Raw genomic sequence first — 11954 nt, forward strand, 5'->3', positions numbered from 1 at the left:
GGGACCCTGGGACCCTGGGACCCTGGGACCCTGGGACCCTGGGACCCCTTCCTATGGTCAATAGTAGAAATTCCATAAATATGTGTTTATGACTATATAAGTATCTGCCATATGAGTGAATACTTTTTCTTTGTAATTGCTTTGATTCTTCTTGGCGCTTTCATTATGTATTCCCTGGTACTGAAAGCTAGCATGAGACCACTGTACAATCAAGCACTGAGAGATCCCAAAGGATGAGTAACATGCAGGGCTATGTGTAATGTGTGGGGCTGTGAGTGTTGTTCAGGGCTCTGATTGAAGTATAGGGATGCTCTGCCCACTGTCTTCTCACTACTCTGCTGTGACTTCTTCCTCAAAATGATTCTTATTCCAAATCCTCCCCAGAGTACAGCTGCAATGCTTCATACCAGGTTTTTTTGTTTTTTTTTTTTTTTGCATCCTTACTTCACATTAACATCTGTTTAAAAGCAGGTATTTTGTCATGCCCATCTTATTCTCCTGAATGAAATCTGTACCTACCAAAGTCAATGTAAAATGATGTTCTTTACTTTTTTGGTAGCAAAGTAGTGGTAGGCCAAACTAACTAATTCCTGAGTGCTGAGCTTACAGACATGCACTATCAAGTCCTTGTTGTTTTTACTTTTGTTTTATTAACTTTGTTTTGGGTCTTTGTGAATTTCACATCATACACCCCAAACCCCCTGATCTCCTCATCTCCTTGTGTCCATGCTCTACTCTTGCAACCTCCCTCTTCCCCAAACAACAACAACAACAAAACTTGTTGTGGAAGCTGAACTGTGTCACAGTGAGTCCCATGGTATATCCTTATGTCCACATTTCTTTGCTTACCAATATTCACTGCCGTGACTTGTTGGTCTGCTCTGAGCCTCTGGCTGCTGCTACTCTATCAAACTGGAACCTCACTGGGTCTCCTCTCAGATGTCCTTTTGTTGTCCAGTGTCATGAGATCCTGTACTTTTGGATATGTAGGAGGAGCCCAGCCCCTTCATGTACTCCAGAACTTCATAGTGGGGTAGAGATGTGAGTGAGCAAATTCAAAGTACTGAATCTGGGTCTGAAAAAGTGACTGAGATGGTAACCCACTAGCTTTCCTGCTTTCATGCCCTTGGTATCATCTCAACAGCAACTCCTACTAGGAGGGCCAGCTCTACCCTGCTGCCCAGGTCAGGTTCAGGGACTGCTCTCCCAAGTGCTGCAGTTACTGAGGGACATGGCCAGTTCTCTCACTCTCATGATTACAGGGTCATCTCTTCTTCCTGCCCTAGATGGTAAGGGACAAAAGAGGGTAGGGGAGAGTTCTCCTTGGTCACCACTACCAGCCAGCAGATAAGAGGCAGGGCTGGCTCTCACACACTCATGTCCTTAGCTCACTTGCAACATTCAAACCCAGTGTCAGCTCTACTGTGCTGATCAGGTAAGATTCAGTGCCTGCTCTTCTGAGTGCTGCAGCAGGTAAGTGGTATGGACAGCTCTCCTGCTTTGATGACCTTGGGGTCAGCTCTCCCACCTGCTTTGGGAGGGAAGGGGCAATGATGAGCGCATCTCTCCCTCGCCCATGTCACCTCATAGAAGACAACTGCTGGCCAGTGTCGCTCTCCGCCTGCGCGCCCTGGTCAAGGGCAGCTGCGCAAGCTTGAGCAGAAGTGCAGCAAGAGCCGACAGAGACGTCCTGGGGGAGCGGCTGGCGGGACCAGGAGGCGCCGCAGGGCACCGACGGTGCAGCGCAGGGCACGGGGCGGCAGGTGCGAGAAGCAGCGGGCGGCGGCTGCCCAAGCAGGAGGAGGAGCGTGGCGGTGGCGGCAGAAGTCCGCTCCAGGCCGGGCCCGCGGGGGCTGGCAGCAGGACGGCAGGGCTCGTGCTCCGAGGCGGCTTCCGCTCGGCTTGTAGCCCCCAGAGGCAGTGGTGGCGGAGGTTGCGACAGTCACTGGCCGGGAGAGGGGCAGCGGTGGCGGCGGAGAGGGAGAGCGAGGCTGTGAGCTGGGGCACAGCGCACTTTTCAGTCGCACAGAGCAGGGCGTCTGTCCCAGCCTCCAAATGTGGGCGAGTGTTACTGGCTCTTTCGGTTCCCTCTTTCCGGGAGCAGCTCAGGAGTGCCTGTGGAAGAAAAGTGTTACAGCTCTTTCAGTTCCCTCTGCCCATAGGGAGGAGGGGAGAGTTGTTGTCCTTTGAAAAGCCCAGGATAGCCTGTGACAGAGGTCTCACACCACACAGCAAACTTTACTTTGAGCTCTGGGGATATATATACACTTTTAGGGGGAGAACAGGTAACTTCTATTGGTTTGGTTTGAGAGCTTGGGGACGCCTTATTTGCATGGAGGTGTTATTCCTACGTGATAAAGGCCATGGACCTCTCTGTGGGAGGGGCTGTGGGAAGCAGAAGCTAAGAGAGCCATATGGGTTTGGGAACGTTTGAAGCAACCTTCCGTCCTACTGGTCTTCTTCAGACCAAGGTTTCCGGGGCTTCAGATCTTTCTACCAAGGTTTCTGGCTTTTTTTTTTATAGCCTACTGCCCCACAGGCCAGCTCTGCCATGCTCATGCCCTTGAAGCAGGCTCAGCTGTGCCCCACACCCCAACAATAGGGTCAATCCTATTGTGCTGCCAACACAGGGCAACAGGGTGGCACAGGGCTCTTTCTCCTGAGTGCTGCAGCTGGTGAAAGACAAAAGGGGAGAAATGTATCTCTCCCCCATTCACGTCATTTCACGCAGACAAGAGGTAGGGCTAGGTCTCCCATGGTGGGGTGCACCACTCACCTTTAACTCCAGAGATGTGCAGGGCCCACACACCTGAATACTGCCCCTGGACAGGGGTGGAATCAGCACTCCTGCTTTCATGTCCACTGAGCCAGCTCTTCCACAATGCCTAGGTAAGTGATGGAACCAATTTTGCACAGATCTGTGACATTAACATGTTCCTAGTGGCAACCCAGATCATGGTCTTCCATCTGGCCTTGGTAACAAACTTCTGCTCTTGCTGGGTCACAAAACCGAATGTGGCTTCCAGTGGAAGCACAGGCAACGACCCAATCATAGTGGCAGGTGGCAACACCTTGTTCCTGAAGGTTGTTTCTCACTACCCTCCTATCTCTAGTTCTGCCTAAATTAATTGTAGCTAGTTTTTCTTTTCTTTTTCCCATTTCTTCACTACCTAATTGATCTTCTTTGTGGTGCCCTGGATCTCTACGTGTCTAAAGTGTTCTCAGGAGTGGTCTTAGGACCTATTTCCTGCTTGTGCTTTATGGTGCCAGGCAAGCAGTATTTCTGGCATGGTCTCCCACCCCTCATCAAGCATGCATAGTGTACAACTCATGGTCATCTCAGTGTCCCTAGGCTAGCCCATAGTCCAGACCAGATGGCACCAGTCTGGTGGTCATCTTGAACTCCCTCCTCATCAGGACTGGGGACCTCAGTCCTAGAAAGGATTCTTCTAGTCTCTGGCTTGCTCTAGGTCCTGGGAGTCATTGGGGCCTCTGTAACACTGGACTGGTAGTCTCTCAATCTCTCTTTCCTTTGGGGTATGTTAAGCTACTAATCATAGGTCAGAACACTGAAGGTAGCCTTTGGTCTCTCCTCTTTGCCACCTACTGATGCAGATGTGACACAGCACCCACACCTACAACCCTTCTAGGAGCAGGCCTTGCCCTGTACTCTGATGAAGTTCAAATACCACCATTTTCTTAGAGAAGTGATACATTGATAGATAAAAAGACAAGAAAATTTATCTACCTCATACTCTATAGGAATACCATTTCTTTAAAGTGCCTTTAGTTTTATCCAATATGCTGTGGCAAACTCTCTGTCTTCACCACATAGCAGTATTTTTGGTGCCATCAGCAGAAGGCTTGATGTTTCCGAGTATATATGACTGAATCTCTTTTTCTTCATAGTCAAACATCTACCAAGTATTGAAGTACATTATCCTTGAACTTCAGTACTTACTCTTTTCATAATCTTGAGCAATAGTTCTATGTGTTACGCCTTAAAATATTAATTTGAAAAAGTAGTTTGCAAATTTAAAGTTTCCATTTACTGAAAATAAGGAATTTATATGGGTGATATAATCCTATTGTACTAAATCTGAGAAAAATATTTCTTTCATCGTCATGCATCTAGCACATTTTTGTGCTGGTGATAGAATCTAAACCCTTATAAATGCTAGGAATGTGCTCTAAACTCAGCTGTACCCACAGATCACGTATTTATCACCATAAAAAATTTTTATTACATGGACTAAATTGAATCTGGCTCACCATATACTTCTCTTTCTATTGGATATTTTATTTATTTATTTATTTATTTATTTATTTATTTATTTATTTATCTATTATTTTTCAAATGTTATTCCCGTTCCCATTTTCCCCTCCAGAAACCTCCTATCCCATCGCCCCTCCCCCTGCTTCTATAATGGCACTTCCCCACCCGCCCACCAACTCCCATCTCACCAACCTCGAATTCCCCTACACTGGGGCATCGAGCCTTCAGAGGACAAAGGGCCTCTCTTCCCATTGATGCCAGATAAGGCCTTCCTCTGCTACATAAACAGCTGGAGCCATGGGTCCTTCCATGTGTACTCTTTGGTGGCTCTGGGAGCTCTGGGGAGTCTGGTTGGTTGATATTGCTGTTCTTCCTATAGGTTTGCAAACTCCTTTACCTACTACAGTCCTGTCCCTAACTCCTCCATTGGGGTTCCAGTGCTTAGTACAATGGTTGGATGCAAGCATCCACATCTGCATTTGTTGAGCTCTGGCAGCACCTCTCAGGAGACAGGTCTATCAGGCTCCTGTCAGCAAGCACTTCTTGGCATCAGCAAGAATGTCTGGGTTTGGTGTATTTATATGAAATGGATCCCCTGGTGTGGCAGTCTCTGGATGGCCTTTCCTTCAGTCTTTGCTCCACACTTTGTCCCCTTATTTCCTTTAGACAGGAGCAATTCTTGGTTAAAAATTTGGAGATGAGTGGGTGGCTCCATATCTCAATCATGGCCTTGCCTAACCTCTGGATATGGTCTCTATAAGTTCTCCTGCCCCTTTATTGAGTATTACAGCTAATAGGTCCTGGGAGCCTCTTCCTTTTCTGGCATGTGGGACTTTCTGAGGGCTACTGCCAGTTCCTCTTCCCACATTGCCACACACTTCTATTCGATTTCCTGACACTGTCTATCATCCTCATCTCATCCCATACCTGATTCTGCCCCATTTTTCCCCCACCCCTTAATAGATTCAAATTTGTGTTCTACGCCCCACTGGCTTTTCAGGGCTGCTAATACTTCATTATATGCTTCTAAAAACATTGCATCTATTCTCCTGTAGGAGTCCAACCAGTTTTATTTCCTGTATATCATTTTCTTCCAACCACCAATGTCAAATGACATATTTTTCAAAATCAAAGGAGAGAATGAGCAGAACTGATAGCCAAGCACACTGAGTTTGGATCATGACTACAAAGAACCCACTATCCCTGAAAACAACGTCTGTATACCATTGGATAAACCTGGTTTGAACCACTCTTGGAAGAGAAATTAACAATACAGAATGGTCAATATTTTGCTGGTATTTTAAGAAAACTTTTGTGACATTTAAACTCACAATTGAATATGCTATTGTTTTCCCTCCTTCCTTCCTTCCTTCTTTTCTTTTCTTTTGGTTTACCTTGGTTTATTTTCTGCTTTTTTTTTTTTTTTTGAAAAGGTCTCACTGTAAAATCTATCTTGTCTTGCCAAGAATGTGGTATGTAGACCAGGCTGGCTGTTAACCCTCCTGAGTGCTAGAATTACAGGTGTGCAATATGGTGCCTCACTGTAATTATTTTTCTAATTAAAGGTGGGTCCCATGCAAGTGTCTTTCAGAGTGAATAAAGTCTAAGCTTAGTAAAAAAGACTTACACTGCATTTGTCTTAATTATTCAAAGACTTGTCTTACCTGTGTCCTTTTTTAAAGACAGTATATGAAGAAAATAATTAAATCTTTCTGTAAAACTTCAGGAAATTCAGGTAACCTAACTATATATAATGAATATTTATTGATATTAAGTACAAAATTATTTTTCCATTAATAAACTTCTAATCAGTGTTCAATCAAAGAAGGAAATCAACAAATCAAGCTTTTTTTATTTGAAGAATAACTATTCACCTAAATTGTATTGCCCTCAGTATTATTTCTAAAATAATGATGCATCCTTTGGTAAAATTGAAATCAAAGAAACAAAAGGAAATGCCTCAGTTCCTAAACATAGATGTCAGTTAATGTTAGGAAGTTTTATTTTCTAGGCCTTCCTGTCAGAAGCCTGCTTTGACAGTCTGGTTCTCTCTTGGAGGTAGATGAGGGGAAAAAGAGTGTTGGGGGAGGTCAAGACTTGATATTGTGAGATATTTAGGGTTGCTTGTCAATAATAAGACATATACCTGTGTTAAATCTGAGTTACTTTGCAGTGGTAGCTGACCTGCCTCTCTCAGTTCCTCTTGAGGCCAGAAACTCCAGCCTCTGACATTTAGCATCTCATAGTAAACAGCTGGGGATTAAGTAAAGTAGCCTTTGTTCTTGTCTCTGCAGGAACTTGGAGGCTATGACTTAGTCTATTAATGAAAGTCTCAGGAAAAATAAATGATTAGTGAATCTAGGAGCACTTACTGCTGATTTAAAAGTTACTCAAGATTATCTATGAAAACTGAAAACTAAAATATAGATGTTTCCCAGTTTATCAACCAATATCAATCAAATCAACTTGTATATTTTACATAAATGAACTCATTTTCTCTTCCAGGCATTATTCAGCAGCTCTTATGCATGAGGTTCAGGGTATGCATTATATTGGAACAATTCAGCTGTGTTCAAATGACCAGAAAATGAAAAGTGTACAGAGAAGGCAAAGTCTTCCTTAATTATTATAGTTTGAAAATGTGAAGATCCTAACACAAGGAATATAATTTCTGAAGATTTTTTTAAATGCCTTTGTAGAATAATTAACAAATCATTACCAGAAAAAAACTGACATGACATTTTCTGACATTTAATTATGTTTAAGGTCTAGAGAATTACAATGTGCAATGTTGACAATTAAAAGGTAGATTCGTAAAAGTTTTATGAACCTATTTCAGTACCTGAAAAATTGGTTTAATCAAAAAGTGACTTCCTCCTCAAAATGGTAAATTCTAGCAATTAAAATAGAATGAGAGTACACTTGCTTTACCCACATGTGAACCATATTAAACAGATGTGCATAGATATTGAAAGGTTTTGCAATGTTCCTTAAATGTACTACACCCCTGATACCACTTTCTGTGTTGGCTCATTGAGAAAACAGTTTATAAGGCTTTGAACTGTGGTTAATTAAAACAGGAAAAAGGAGAAAAAAGAAAAGAAAATGAAAAAGGGATACTCGGAAAAGTGATTTTAATATTTAATTCTAAGTTCTTCTCCAAAAAATTCTCTCCTCCAAAAATTCTCCCTCTAAAAATTTCTTCTTAATTTCTACGTTCCCTTTTAATTTCTAAGTTGTTCTACTCTGCTGTCCTTCTCCTTCCTGTCTTGCTCTCTCCTCCTGCTTTGATGTAACCATGGTCTACAAGGTTTTCATTCCTAGTTTTTTGCACTGTTTCTAGGGGAATATATCACATGGTTTTTCCAACCATGTCCCTTTACAAAAGTTCACTAAAAGTACAAACATGAATTAAAATTAGAAATTAAATAAGAAGTTTCCAATAGAGATTGTTTACATATGTATCCACTAAAATTCAGCATTATCTGTATCTGTGACTTGCACTAGAGGTTCATTGAAATTTAAAATCCATAATTTTTGTGATTAAGTTATTATTGAAGTTTTGCATAGATAAACCCAGTCAATATTTTATCTTCTGTCCTTGCACTTACACTAAATCATTAGTTCCCTTTTCATGACCTTTGGTTAATTGTTTTACAACCACTTAGAGTGTGTTCTAAGTTGTAGATGCCCACTTTCTTCCTCAGAATCGGTGACACTTGAAGACTGGCAAAGTTTTCATTGTAGTTTTCATTTCAGAGAGGACTTAATAGCAGTCCTATTATAATAATAGGCTTAGTAATTACTAGTATAGTTTTAGGGATTCTTACAAAATCATCATTAAGAATTAAGAAATCACCTATTTGTTTATATAGAATCACTATAAGAGAGTATATTGTCGTTAATCTTCATAAATCTACACAAAAGGGTTAATGGGTTAATAGCTAGTAATATATACACATACACCTACACATACATATGCATATACATATGTGTGTGTTTCTGTGTATATGTGTGTTTGTGTATGTATAATAAGAGGGAAAGCATATTAATAACAGGTATCTTTCCTCATATATAATTCCTTCAGTCTTGCCTAGAAGGGCAATTCCATGGTGACTTTACAGTCCATGGTGAAAACATCTCAGAAGTTTACCTGCTAGTTTTTAGCTTCTCCTAGATGTCTCCTGGTACCTTCTATAATAACAACCAAGAACTTGCAGGGATAAGAGCTCCAAGGAGCATTGTGATAGAGAAGGCAGAGAGGTAGTAAAAGACAGAGAATGGGTACCTGTAGGGAAGCAGAATTTGTCAGACATAACAGGGTCCTTGAGCACATAAACTCACAGAGGCATGTACCAGATCAAGCCAGATCAAGACACAGAAAATTCCAGCATAAATGGGGTACAGGATCACAAACTTTTACACCTAGCTAGAAGTTATTAGCAGTTGGTGGCTGCTCGAGAGAAAAGAGTCAGGTTTGTTGTTGTTTGCTTGTTTCTTTCAGATTTGTGGTTCTTATAGACTGCCCATGTTATAGTAGATAGCCCTATATTGATTTGCATACAGGCAGTATTAAGTGAACTAAGTGGGCTAACCTAAAAAAAGTGAGTAAAGTTGGGAGAAAAAATTGTTAGAAGGAGAGAGAAGAGTTGCAGGAGGAAGAAATTGATGGTAGATTTTATCAAACCACATGATATGTATGTATGATATTCTAAGTAATAAACAATTTTAATAAATGAAGAGAACAAAAAATAGTAAAAGCTTCAAAATGAACTTTCTCTTTCTTTTATAAGAATCAAATGTAATTTTCATGTTGTCTGATTTCCCCTCAGCATCATTTCTACATTTCTGATTCTCTCATATTGTTCAAGTCTCTTAGCATTCTGTCTAAACTCCACCTCCACAGTAACATGGCAACCCTCAGGAATGCTCCTCCCAACAGTTACCTGGCAACAGCCAGGTAAGCCTGGCCCACTATAAAAGGGGCCGCTTGCCCCCCCTTGCATTCTTGCTCTCTTGCTCTCTCTTGATCTCTTAATCCCTCTGTCCCCTTCCCCCTTTTTCCCCCCTCTCCATGTGCTCATGGCCTGCCTCTGCTTCTCTACTCTCTCCCTCTCTCTGCCATTCTCTGCCTCTACTACCCTCTTAACTCCCCTTCCCATGCCCTGAATAAACTCTGTTCTATACTATATGTGTCTTGTGGCTGATCCCTCGGGGGAAGGAATGTCTCCCCATGGGTCTGCTGAGACATCCCCTTCCCCCGTACCTCATCACACACACCCACAGAACATATACTATATCTCTTTGTCTTTTTATAAACACGTCAAAGTTTACTCAATTTCTGAATATATTATGCATATACTGTATCTGTATTTTCTCTCATGAAAAAAGTTCAGTCATTCATCTATTGTTTTTCAGTATTATGACTCAGCAAATATAACCAGGGATATTTCCTTTAGAATTCAACAATTGTTCTGCACAAGCTATATGTCCCATTGGTACATCTATAAAGTGATGGGTGGAATGTAATAAACCAATCTTCCTCCCTTTCAGATATGGATCAATGCATCAAATGTCCTGAAGATCAGTATCCAAATAAGGAGAAGAATCAGTGTCTCCCTAAAATTAAGGAATTTTTGTCCCATAAAGATAGTCTAGGAGCCATTTTGGTCTCTGTGGCCATTACTTTAGCTGCCTTTGCGCTACGATTTTAGGATTATTTATCCACTCTCGGGACACACCCATTGTCAGAGCAAATAACAGAAATCTCATTTATCTCCTCCCAGTTTCTCTAATGCTCTGTTTCTTTTCCTCACTAATATTTATTGGCCAACCTAGCACAGTCACTTGTGTCTTGAGACAAATTATTTTTGGGGTTGTATTTTCCGTTGCCATTTCTGCTATCTTGGCAAAGACCTTCATTCTGGTTGTGGCCTTCAAAGTCATCAAACCAGGAAGCACTTTACAAATGTGGATGGTGACTCGACTCTCAAATGCTATAGTCTGCTGTGGTTCCATCATTCAAGTGTGCATCTATGCAGTCTGGCTGGGAACATATCCCCCTTTCCTTGATGTTGACATGCAGTCAGAGTTTGGGCAAATCATTCTCTTATATAACAAGGAGTCCACCCTTGCTTTCTATTGTGTTCTGGGGTGTAACTGCGTTTCTTTTGTAACGGCCATCAGGTTCTGTTACTTTGTAAAGCCCGGCTGGTTCTGCTGCTCCGGTCCAGGTCAGGGTCTAGCAAGAGAGAGAGTGGGGATGGAGGAAGGGGGAAAAAGGGGCGAGAGACGCAAAAGATAGATACAAAACAAAGTCCGGTGGAGTCTCTTCAAGTCTCTTCTTTATTCTCCTCTCTTCTTCTATATTCTCTTCACTCCTTCAGTCTCCTGACACCTCCCACCTTCTACCTTCTACCTCTCTCTTCTACCTCCTTTCCCATCTACCTCTTCAATAGAAAGGAAATCCTGGGTATTTATACCCTTTACCACATGACTTGCCCTCGTGGACAAGCTCAACTGAAGCCACTACGTCACGTGCCTTGTAGCCATGGATACCAGGAGCACCTTGCAGCTGGGCACACTAAACAGTGTAACAAGATGTTTATCAGAGTACGCTCAGCTATTGCAGGCTGTTGAAACAAGTCTCTTGTCAGAGTATATGGCTCGAGATAGCTGTAAAGATGATAGCCACTTTTGGCTAAGAGTCGGCTCCCAACACTGGGGTACTTGGGCTTTCTGGCCAGTCTGAGCTTGCTTATTGCTTTTCTAGCTAGAAGGCTATCAGATACCTTCAATGAGGCAAAAACAAGCACATTCAGCATGATTGTTTTCTGCAGTGTGTGGATCTCTTTTGTACCTACTTACCTGAGCTCCAAAGGTAAAACCATGGTGGCCGTGGAAATTCTTTCAATTCTGGCCTCTAGTGCTGGCTTACTGGGCTGTATATTTCTTCCCAAATGCTATGTGATCCTACTGAGGTCAGGTGACCATTCTAGGAAGAAGTTCTTTAAATGACTTCTTCTTTAAGACAAAGGAAGTTATTGTGATATGCTTGAAATCAACCATGTAAGAATATTCAAAAGAGTGATGTGAAGTCAATGCAATTCACCAAACAATGGCAACTGCAATTTAATCAAGTGTCCCTGCTAACCTTGGAGCCAACTAGTCAGAGTGAACCAAGCCATCACAGGATAGACAATTGCCAACTATCTGTGACTTTTGGTGTGTCTACTAGATGTCTCTTTAAATCACAGTTTTCTTATTCATTTTAACATAATGTAACAGTACTGGAAATGACTAATTGTAAGAATGAGAGTAAACCATCTGTATGGAAACAAAAGTAACAGATACTTAAAAAAATCTTCTTTCTCTTTTTTAGTCATACGCAGATAGTAATTGCATATCTTTATATTCAACTACAATTAATTTTAAAGTAATCATCAGTTCTACAACAGAAATTTCATGGTCCCTGCTTCTCCCTTTTGAAGGCCTCATAAGCAAGACAATATAGGATGTAAGTTGGAAAGTTTTGTAAGTGTTTTGCACTTTTTTCTATGCTCAGGTAGAACAACATGGGTGAGAGCTTAGGAAGAGTCTCAGGGGAATCACAGACATGTTTACCTGAGGATATGCAACACATCAGTGGATAGAGGCTCTCATGAGAGAGGGAACAGCT

The 11954-nt window shown here is 41.9% G+C and overlaps 2 pseudogenes; one reads left to right on the forward strand and one right to left on the reverse strand.

Annotated features, from left to right (window-relative positions):
- Nucleotides 1-11293, forward strand: part of LOC114615397 — a 34721-nt pseudogene extending 23428 nt beyond the window's left edge.
- Nucleotides 3539-3657, reverse strand: LOC114615427 (annotated as a pseudogene).
- Nucleotides 11294-11954: the final 661 nt, after the last annotated feature.

This window comes from Grammomys surdaster, unplaced genomic scaffold (genome assembly GCF_004785775.1).
Source record: "Grammomys surdaster isolate TR1022 unplaced genomic scaffold, NIH_TR_1.0 126660, whole genome shotgun sequence".
Taxonomy (NCBI): domain Eukaryota; kingdom Metazoa; phylum Chordata; class Mammalia; order Rodentia; family Muridae; genus Grammomys; species Grammomys surdaster.